This window comes from Akebia trifoliata, chromosome 13 (genome assembly GCF_017979445.1).
Source record: "Akebia trifoliata isolate Shusen 1 chromosome 13, ASM1797944v1, whole genome shotgun sequence".
Taxonomy (NCBI): Eukaryota; Viridiplantae; Streptophyta; class Magnoliopsida; order Ranunculales; family Lardizabalaceae; genus Akebia; species Akebia trifoliata.
The window spans coordinates 28,793,280-28,802,742 of record NC_141387.1 but is presented as its reverse complement, the minus strand read 5'-3'; positions in this window follow the sequence as shown (position 1 = coordinate 28,802,742).

The following is a 9,463-nucleotide window of genomic DNA, read 5'->3' as shown; positions in this document are numbered from 1 at the left end:
TAAAAAGTAAAAAATCCTTAATTTTTAAAAGTAAAGGGAAATTACTTTCTACTTTCTTCCGATGCTACTTTCTACTTTCTATCAAAACAAATTCTTAATAAGGGATAGAGTTTAATAAACATTTTTATATTTCCTTTTAATTGGATCTTAACATCTTTTCTCTATATTAAAACAATCTTTAAACCCCAAAATCTATGTTCTAAATAAAGAGATTCTCTGACTAAATAACAAAGAAAAAAAATACTAAAAGGATCAATTGATTAACAAGTTTGCCCTGCTGTTTTGAACTCTTATATGTTGGAATTGCCATGACACAATGGAAACAAAACTTCTCTTGTTAGAATTTGAACTTGCATTAGTCCTAGTAGTAAAAATAAGAACTAATGTTGGGCAGTTGTGATGTGGAAGTTCATTTATTTGAGGTATTTTAGTCCAATAGGTTATCGAATAGATTGAAATAGTATTTGTTGGCATTCTATATTTATAAAATATGTAAATAAAATTTTCAAATGGTGCAAATAGTTTGTTGTTTATGGAGTCGCATCTATTTTATACCCATGAATGGATACATCTTTTTCTTTCATTAATGAATACATCTTTTGAGTTTCCACAAATGAATGCACCCTTTAGTTATTCATGAATGGACTTATCTATTGACCATTCATGAATAGACACATCTATTTGTTCAAATGTCTTTATGAAGAGACAGTTAAGAAAAGATTCAATCTTTATAAATAGGATTGGCAAGTAGACCAAACCCACTCGAGTTTTCAAGAACTCAATCGAGTATTTTATTTTTCTCAAACCATTACGCTAGAAATTACAATTGTTTCATGAGAGAATTTGTACGGAGAATTCTCAAGACTATTGCTTGCAAATTCTCACTGACTTTGTTGTATCTTGGAAGCTAGTTTATCTACGACTCATCAATAAATTATTTTACGAGCGGAAACCAATAAAGTCTTAGAGATAATGATCTTTTCACATCTCAAAGTCCCAAAATTCTAGTTTTCTTATTTTCCTATACTACATTTTCCTAACAATAACTAATGAACTAAGGTTTTCCACTCTTGAGGCCAAAGCCTCATCGCTCACTAGTCACTAATTGTATTACACTTGTTAGGATTATTGTGGACATAGGATTTTCATCATTTTTGAAACATTCCTCCACTTTAGGGTGTTTTGGAGTCGCCACCATTCATTTTCAAAAATGGGAGTGAATGGTCACCCGAAGTTGTATTTTTTGAAAAATATGTCATTTTGACGTTTTGATGACTCTCGTATGGATAGAGCACGTTTGGTCCAACCTTTGATTCAAAGGTAAGGGGGTCCATTTATGGAGTAGGGAAGGTGTTAGGCACCCTACTCCATCCACGTAATGCGGTAACCTCGGATACGATCTTTTAAAATAAATAAAAAAATGAAATCAAAAAATAATTCGATGTGTGCCCTCAAGTGCGAGGGACTTTCGATATTGGTTCAAATCATTGAGGGCACCCTTATTGAAGAATGGGCCCTTTGGTGATTTAAATCATGGTGGTATGTGCAAATGTGTGGAGAAAGGGAGAATAGAAGAGGGGAATTGGGGGGTGTTTTTTTGTCCAAACCCACCTTATTCCTTCCTTGACTTCCTTTGACTTTCTTTGATAAGTCTTCTTTTTCTTTGCTTGACTTGTTTGAGAGAAGGTTGAGAGTTGAGAGTTGTAAGATGAGTTGAGAGTTGAGAGAGTTTTTAGGATATGTTTTTTTTAATTTTTCATTAGTTGTTGGATATTTGATTTTTCATTACGTGTTATAAGGGGAGAATGGAGGGGGTTTTATAGAAGTTGGGGAGTTATTTTAGGGGTAAAGTTGGGTGAAATGAAGAAAAATGATAGAATGATTATAAGTTTGAGAAAGAAGTGGATGTAATTTAGAGGAGATTGGAAGGTATTTAGGGAAGGGGGGTTAAATGGGTGAATTTTGACCCAAATGGTTTGGATCTTACCCAACCCATTTGGGTGAAGTGTTTGGTGATGTGAGTTTAAGATGGTGGTTGTGATTAAATGGTATTTAGTTTTAAGAGAATTGGAGAATTAAGGGGGTGGTTAATGATATTTTGGGAGGGTGAGGGAGATGATGCCATGTGTCAAAGTGGGTGGAAATGAAGGGTTGAAATGAGTTGATAGGAAAGGATAAGTGTTTGATTTGAGAGGATAGGTGTAGGTTTAGGTTGTAGAGATGGGTTTTGTAGGAAATGATGGGGGTAGATTAGGGGGAGGTATAGGTTATAAGTGTTTGATTTGAGAGAATGGATAGGATAGGTTAGAGAGGGTGTAGGTTGTAAGTGTTTGATATGAATGAATGGATAGGATAAGTTAGGGGGTGTAGGTTGTAAGTATGGGTAGATGATATTTAGAGAAAAGTAATGGGATAGTTAAGGTGATGGGAGTTGGTGGTTGGATGAGGGAGGTGAGATGGGGTGATGACATGTGTCATATCGGGTGATTGGTTGTGATGTTGGGCTTGGGTAGAGAATTGGGTTTGGGTAATGTGTTGGGTTGAGTTGAATGGGCTTAGGTAATGGGTAGAATAAGAATGGGTTTAGGCTTGCATTGGGTTGGGTTGAATGGGCTTGGGTAATGGGTAGAATAAGAATGGGTTGAGGCTTATATTGGATTGAGTTGAGGAGTATAGATGGGTGGTAAGGGATTTGGTCCGTGGGCCACGTGAAAGGCCTTGGGCCATTTATTGAAAAATGAATGACAAAATTCATTGGATTTTTGTAGGTTTGGACCTCGGAGACCATTCCAATTTTTGCGATTTTGGGGGCATTTTGCGTAAAGGGCCCGATCAAATTTTGGTGTCTACAATTATGATGCCAAATAAAAGCTAATGGGACCAACTTTATGGAGAATTTTTTTTTAGGATAATAGATTATGTATTAGCTTTGGCATATTCTCTAACAAATCATTAGGATTCTTATTTTGGCATGCTGGCCCGTTAATCTCGTTCAATTTAACAAAAATAAATAAGAGTCATGCTGGATTGACCTCATTTCACACTTTTCTTAAGTGGAGGTGTGCATAGAACCATAGATATTTTTTCCTCATATATCAATAAAAAACATCTATGATTCCAACACACTTTTATGTCATAAAAGTCTGAAGTGAGGTCAATCTTGAGATCACTTCAGCATTATTCAAAAAATAATAACAAGGTTTATGGCTTTGACATTGAGCCTGGCAAAATAAGACCAAGTTTAACATTTTCAACCCATTAAATTCAGATCAGATTCTTTTATCCTTAGTAGTCAATGTGAAGGTGTGCTCTAAGTGTTTTGAACCCAATATTATAGTTTGTGAAGCTTGATGGTACTAGTCAGCAAGGAGTTGTGTTAATCATTTACAAGTTATTGGCACCATTTTTTTCAAAATTGATCACCACATCCCAAAAATGTTGTCATATTACAATTAAACTTACAATAGTCAGGGTCTTTTCACCAAATAAATAAAATTATAAAAGCAACTCCCATAATCATGTTAGTTTTTTTTTTAATCCCAAAAAATATACTTTATTCATTATAATCAAAATAGCCTTAGTTAATATTTTAAATTACAAAAATAAATTTGTAATATCTTTACTATTATAATGAAAGAAAGTGGAGTAGAAGTGTTTCAACACCAAAATTTGGATTTAAAACATGCCCCCATCTTAACATTTAAGCTTAGTATAATTAAGGTCATTTTAATAATATAAAAAAAAACCTAGAAAATTACAATTTTACATCCCTGAAATCACATTGGTTAGTTTTCAAAATTATAAAAATATCCATATAATCTAAAAATAATCACCTGTTAATTGATTTTTAAATTACGAATAAGCCCTTTAGATACATATGTGTTTGCATATGCCACCTTCTAGCGTTAACTAATAAAATATCATATAAAACAAGATTATCTATTTGAAATTTCTAAAATAATTATAAGATTTTAATTTTACATAAATCTTAATTTTTGTAAGAAAACTGCTAGGCTCTTGACCAAGGGTTGAGACTCTCCATTAATAAGACTATTGGGATGTTAAAGGTTCCCAAGAAAAAAATATCTCGGGAAAAAGTGTGTTAATTAATAGTCGCATTGATGGAGGCTAGAAATGCCCATTTTGTAATTCATGTGCTTTAGCATGTGCCACCTACTATCATAATTAAATCATATTGATGGCCTTACACTCATTTTGAAATTCTACCACCACACTACCCTCTTTGACCCATAGATGCTTGTTTTTCCCTCGACTCATGGTGGATCTGGCATGGAAAATCAATTTGATTGATAATTTTTAATGTTTAAATTTGATCATTTTTAGCATATTATAGATCAGTTTTGTAGAAGCGTTTTTCTAGATGTACCTTGAAATTTCCTTGTTACTGCACCTCCTGTTGCTGCAATTCCTGTAGCAACTTTTGTTGCCCCCTTTACTTCAGTTTCTACTGCACTCCTTCGACTATTATTCTTTGTGTTTTCCATGTGTAAGTCATGATTTTTGTTGGTTCCCACAAATGATGCTAATTGTAGAGGTGATTTTTGATAAAACCATGGATTTGTAATTGGATAATCTTTTATTGATTTTTTTTTTTACAATTCACCAAAGGCCAATAGAATAGTGTTTGAGCTTTTCAATTAAAATGAAAATTCGATGGTTGATGAAATAACCATCAAGAAGAGGAGACACAACATGAAACTAAATAGGGGATCGAGTGATTTTCATAGTTTATTTCTAAGGAATTGTATGATTGAGTGTTTCTCACAATGTCCTAAAGTGTTGTTGTAGACACTCTCCCTTTTTATGATTTTGGAATTTTCAAATCTTGTGCTTAGATAGGAAAATGATCTTGCATGACAAGTATGTGCTTCTTTTTGTTGTATTTTCCTTAACAAATATATGTACACATTATATTTATGTTTACTTTTAGGTGAGAAATGTCATGATTTGCAAGTGTATCATGTAAATATAATCAATTTTTGTATTAAGACAACACCTTTAAATGATTTTTTTTTTAAATATATCATTTTTATACTTGTTCAGTTACTTAAACAGAAAGCTATTCAAAATAATGAGAGTGTGAGAATGGGGTTTTCCAAGAGGTGGAAGATGATGTGTTGACAAGATACTTGAAGGGTTCCATAAATTTTTTAAAAATTATTAGAGATTTATTAGAGGTGTGGGAATGTGTTTTCCATCCCTCATAAAAAAAACTTTCTAATGGTTGAGGAAGACACATGCATGAAGTTCCCATGTCATATACACAAGCATTCATTAGTTTAATATAACTTATTATAAAATTAACGTAGCAGAAGCCTGTGAATCAATATATTCGATAAGTTGTGTTCAATGGAACATTCAAAATCAATTTGAATCAATAAATTCAATTGATAAACAAGAAATAACTTGAAAGAAAATAAACTGAATTGATTTATTTATTTATTGAATTTTTAGATTTGGAGTTTCATATGTAGATAACTCCATTATAACAACTTAGAATCCTATTAAAATACCAAAAATTAACATTTCTTATCTATCTATAACATAACACTAACTTTCTAATCCTGTTATAATTTAAATTGGACACATCTAAACACTTCTAATTATTGCCTAAATAATAAAAAATAAATTTAAAACAAATTAGAAACTAACAAAGAATTATACTCCTAACATAACTATGATATAGAAATCCTATTAGAACTAGATATAGAAATCCTATTATAACTCTAACTAGGATTATAGATGTCCTACATTAGACCCCCTTTCTTTTAGAAAATTCGTCCTTAAGTTTGGTGTAAGACTAAAAAAATCATCCTTTGAAAAGTAAGGATAGATGTCTTTTACATTGAATGTCAAGGATATGTACATATCATCAGGAAAATCCAACACATTTTTAGTTTGATCTTGTTGTAAGTTTCAGTAGGAAAGTGATCTTTACTTAGATAAATCATGACCAAGTCTTATTCTTTATAACTCTTAAATCATCTATGCTTATCGACATATGCTTTGTACTTTTCATTAGAAGCTTCAAGGTTCTTCTTCACTTATTTGTAGAGCTTGTGAAAGTTTTCAATCATATCATTGACTACCACATTAGAGTTGGGGTGAGAAAGAAGCTGCACCAAGTCCAAAATGTGATTAGGTGCTTTGGAATAGACTATGTAGAATGGTGCATAGCCCGTAAAGTGATTAGGGACTGAATTATAAGCAAATTCAACTTGTGAAAATGTCAATTCCAATTGTCTCAATTTGTCATCGGAAATGCACCAAATCAAGTTCCCAAAAGTATGGTTCATAACTTCTGTTTGTCCATCCGTTTGAGAATGGACGATGCTTGAAAACTTAAATTTAGTTTTCAGTCTATCCCATAAAGTCTTCCAAAACCAACTCAAAAAATGAGTCACAATCCGAAATGATGGTCTTGGGGATGCTAAGTAGACATATGACTTCACAAAAAAAGAGGTTGAATATATTTACCACATCGTGAGTCTTGTGACAAGAGATAAAGTGTGCCATCTTAAAAAAGTAATCAACAACAACAAAGGTGGAATCCTTGCCTTGTTGTGTTCGAGGTAGTCCAAGCACAAAATCCATTAAAAAATCGTCCCAAGGGAACCGGTAAGGTGTGTATAAACCAGTATTTTGTGTTTGTCCTTTCTCTTTTTGGCATATGAGGTATCAACAAACAAAATGTTCAACATCTTTCTTGAAAGACTTCCAAAAGTACCTTACTTCCACAAGTGCAATGGTCTTGTCCCGTCCATAGTGTCCTAAGAGTCCACCACCATGTAACTATTTGGTAAGACGATCACAAATTGAATAATTGGAAATGCATAACCTTGCTCCTTTGAAGAAGAACCCATATTGAACCATAAAATTTAAAGTACCTTACTGTCTCGAGTTGCACTTTTCCCATATAACTTGGAATTCTGGGTCATCAATGTAGAGTTCTTTGAGAAAGTCAATGCCTATCACATTTCTCTCTATAGTAATAAGCAAATAATCTCTATTTTGCAAGATATAAAAAAAAACTACAACTTAACATGCTAGCAACTCTATTGTTGATGTCATATTTGTGTTGAATATTGAAGTTGAACTCCTAAAGTAAGGTGATCTATAAAAAATGTATGCAGCTGGTCGGACTTTGATTTTGGATGAATTTCAAGGCCTGGTGGTCTGAATAGAGCACAAATTCATTTTGGATCAAGTAATGCCTCTAGTTTCTAAGATCACAAACAACGACATAGAATTCGAATTCATACGTACTCTACTTTTGTCTTGAATTCAATAGGCTTTTCTTTTTTAGATAAAATAGCTCCTACTCCATGTATGAAAGCATCACAATGGACTTCAAATAGTTTGTCAAAGCAAGGAAGTGTCAAAATAGGGGTGAAAGTAAGTTTAGCCTTTAAGAGATGAAAGCTAGCTTCAGCATCATCGATTCAACTAAATTTTCTATTCTTCCATGTATTGGTTAAAAGTGATGCGGTAGAATTAAAGTCCTTAATGAAACGCTAATAGAAGGATGCTAACACATTAAAATTTCGAGCTTCGGAGGTTGATTTTAGAGAAGGCTAATCCCTTATGACTACAATTTTAGTTTCATCCACGTGTATGCCCTCTTTGGAGACTATGTAACCCAAGAAAAGTACCAAAGACGTGAAAAAGTGACTTTTTCAAGTTGATCTAAAGATAGTTGGCTTTAAAAGCCTAAAAAATAGTTCATAGATGCAAAAGAAGCTCTGAACCAGATTTGGAGCATATTAACATATCATTAAAATAAATCATAACGAACTTACCAATGAAGGGTTATAATACTTGGTTCATGAGACGCATAAAAGTGCTAGGTGCAATTGATAAATCAAACGGCATAACTAGTCATTCATATAAGCCATGCTTGGGCTTGAATGCCATTTTCCCCAAGTCAGATCCGTATTTGATGGCAGCTACTTTTCAAGTCGAATTTAAAAAAGATGGTTGAACCCATTAGCATTTTGAACATGTCATCAAGCCTTGGAATCAGAACATGATACCTTATAGTAATTGTATTCACCATACGACTATCAAACACATTCTCCATATACCATCAGGCTGTTCACCACATTGGATCTTCTACATTTGCTATTCCAAAAATAGAATTTGTCGTAAACGATGTTTTACATGTTCCTTCCATTAAACCCAATCTCCTTTCTGTAAATAAGTTCACGAATGACAATAAATGCATTTTTGAATTTCATCCCTCTCACTTTTGTGTGAAGGAAAAGCAAACGGGGATGGAACTTCTTCAAGGAATGAGTAGCAATGGATTGTACCAACTATTGGCGAATAAAACTTTTTCCAACAAAGTAGCTCTTCTAAGTGAGAATGCAACAATAAATGGCTGACACAATCGATTAGGTCATCCGACTTTCCACTTAGTCAAAAGAGTTCTTTCTAAACATGGTATTCCACACATTTATCACAAAAATACCAATATCTGTGTCGAATGTCAATTGGGCAATAGTCATGCTTTGCATTTTTCTTCGATATCAACACCTATTTTAGGCCTTTAAGATATTATTTATTCGGATGTATGGAGACCAGCAACTCTTACTTCAATTAATGGTCATTTTTATTATGAACATTTTATGGATACCTTTAACAAATTTACATGGTTATTTCTTATTACCAAGAAATCAGATATTCTTCTCACATTTGTAAACTTCAAAAAGTATGCTAAAAATACTCTTGGCTGGAAAATCAAATATGTTTATTCAGGTAGAGAATATTGAAGTGTTTCAAAATACTTAGAGTTTGTGGTATTGGTCATTGTGTGTCAATGTTACATAACATCACACCACTTGAGAAACTACTTGGAACCAAACCTGAATATCCTTTTCTAAAAGTGTTTGGTTGTGAATGTTATCCATGTTTCTAACCTTATCATTCTCACAAACTTGAATATAGATCTACTTAATGCATCTTCTTGGGTTATAGTCCTATGCACAAGAGTTATTGTAGCTTTAACCCTCAACGTCTTATAATTTCAAGGAATGTCCTTTTTTATGAAAATTATTTTCCTTTAAAATGCTCACCATCGTTGTACCCTATTGCACCAGAATAGTGTCACTCATCTCCTATTCCCCCACCCATCATTGCACCATGCTCCACACTAAACCAATCTTACCATAATACTGAATTACCCTTTCCATCCTTTCAAAATCCTCAACTTTCTTCTATTCCCACTATTATACCCTTGGCTACCTAAACACTATTCCCATTTCACCACAACCCACAAAACAGTCCCACAAAAATAACCCACCATCATCTCTACCCTTAGCTGATCACCAACCTCTATCTATCTCCACCATTGAAACATTAACTACCCCAAACCCATCATCTACTTCACCACAGACCACCCAACCTATTGTTTCTCATTTGGCACCTCCATGTCCTTCACTTG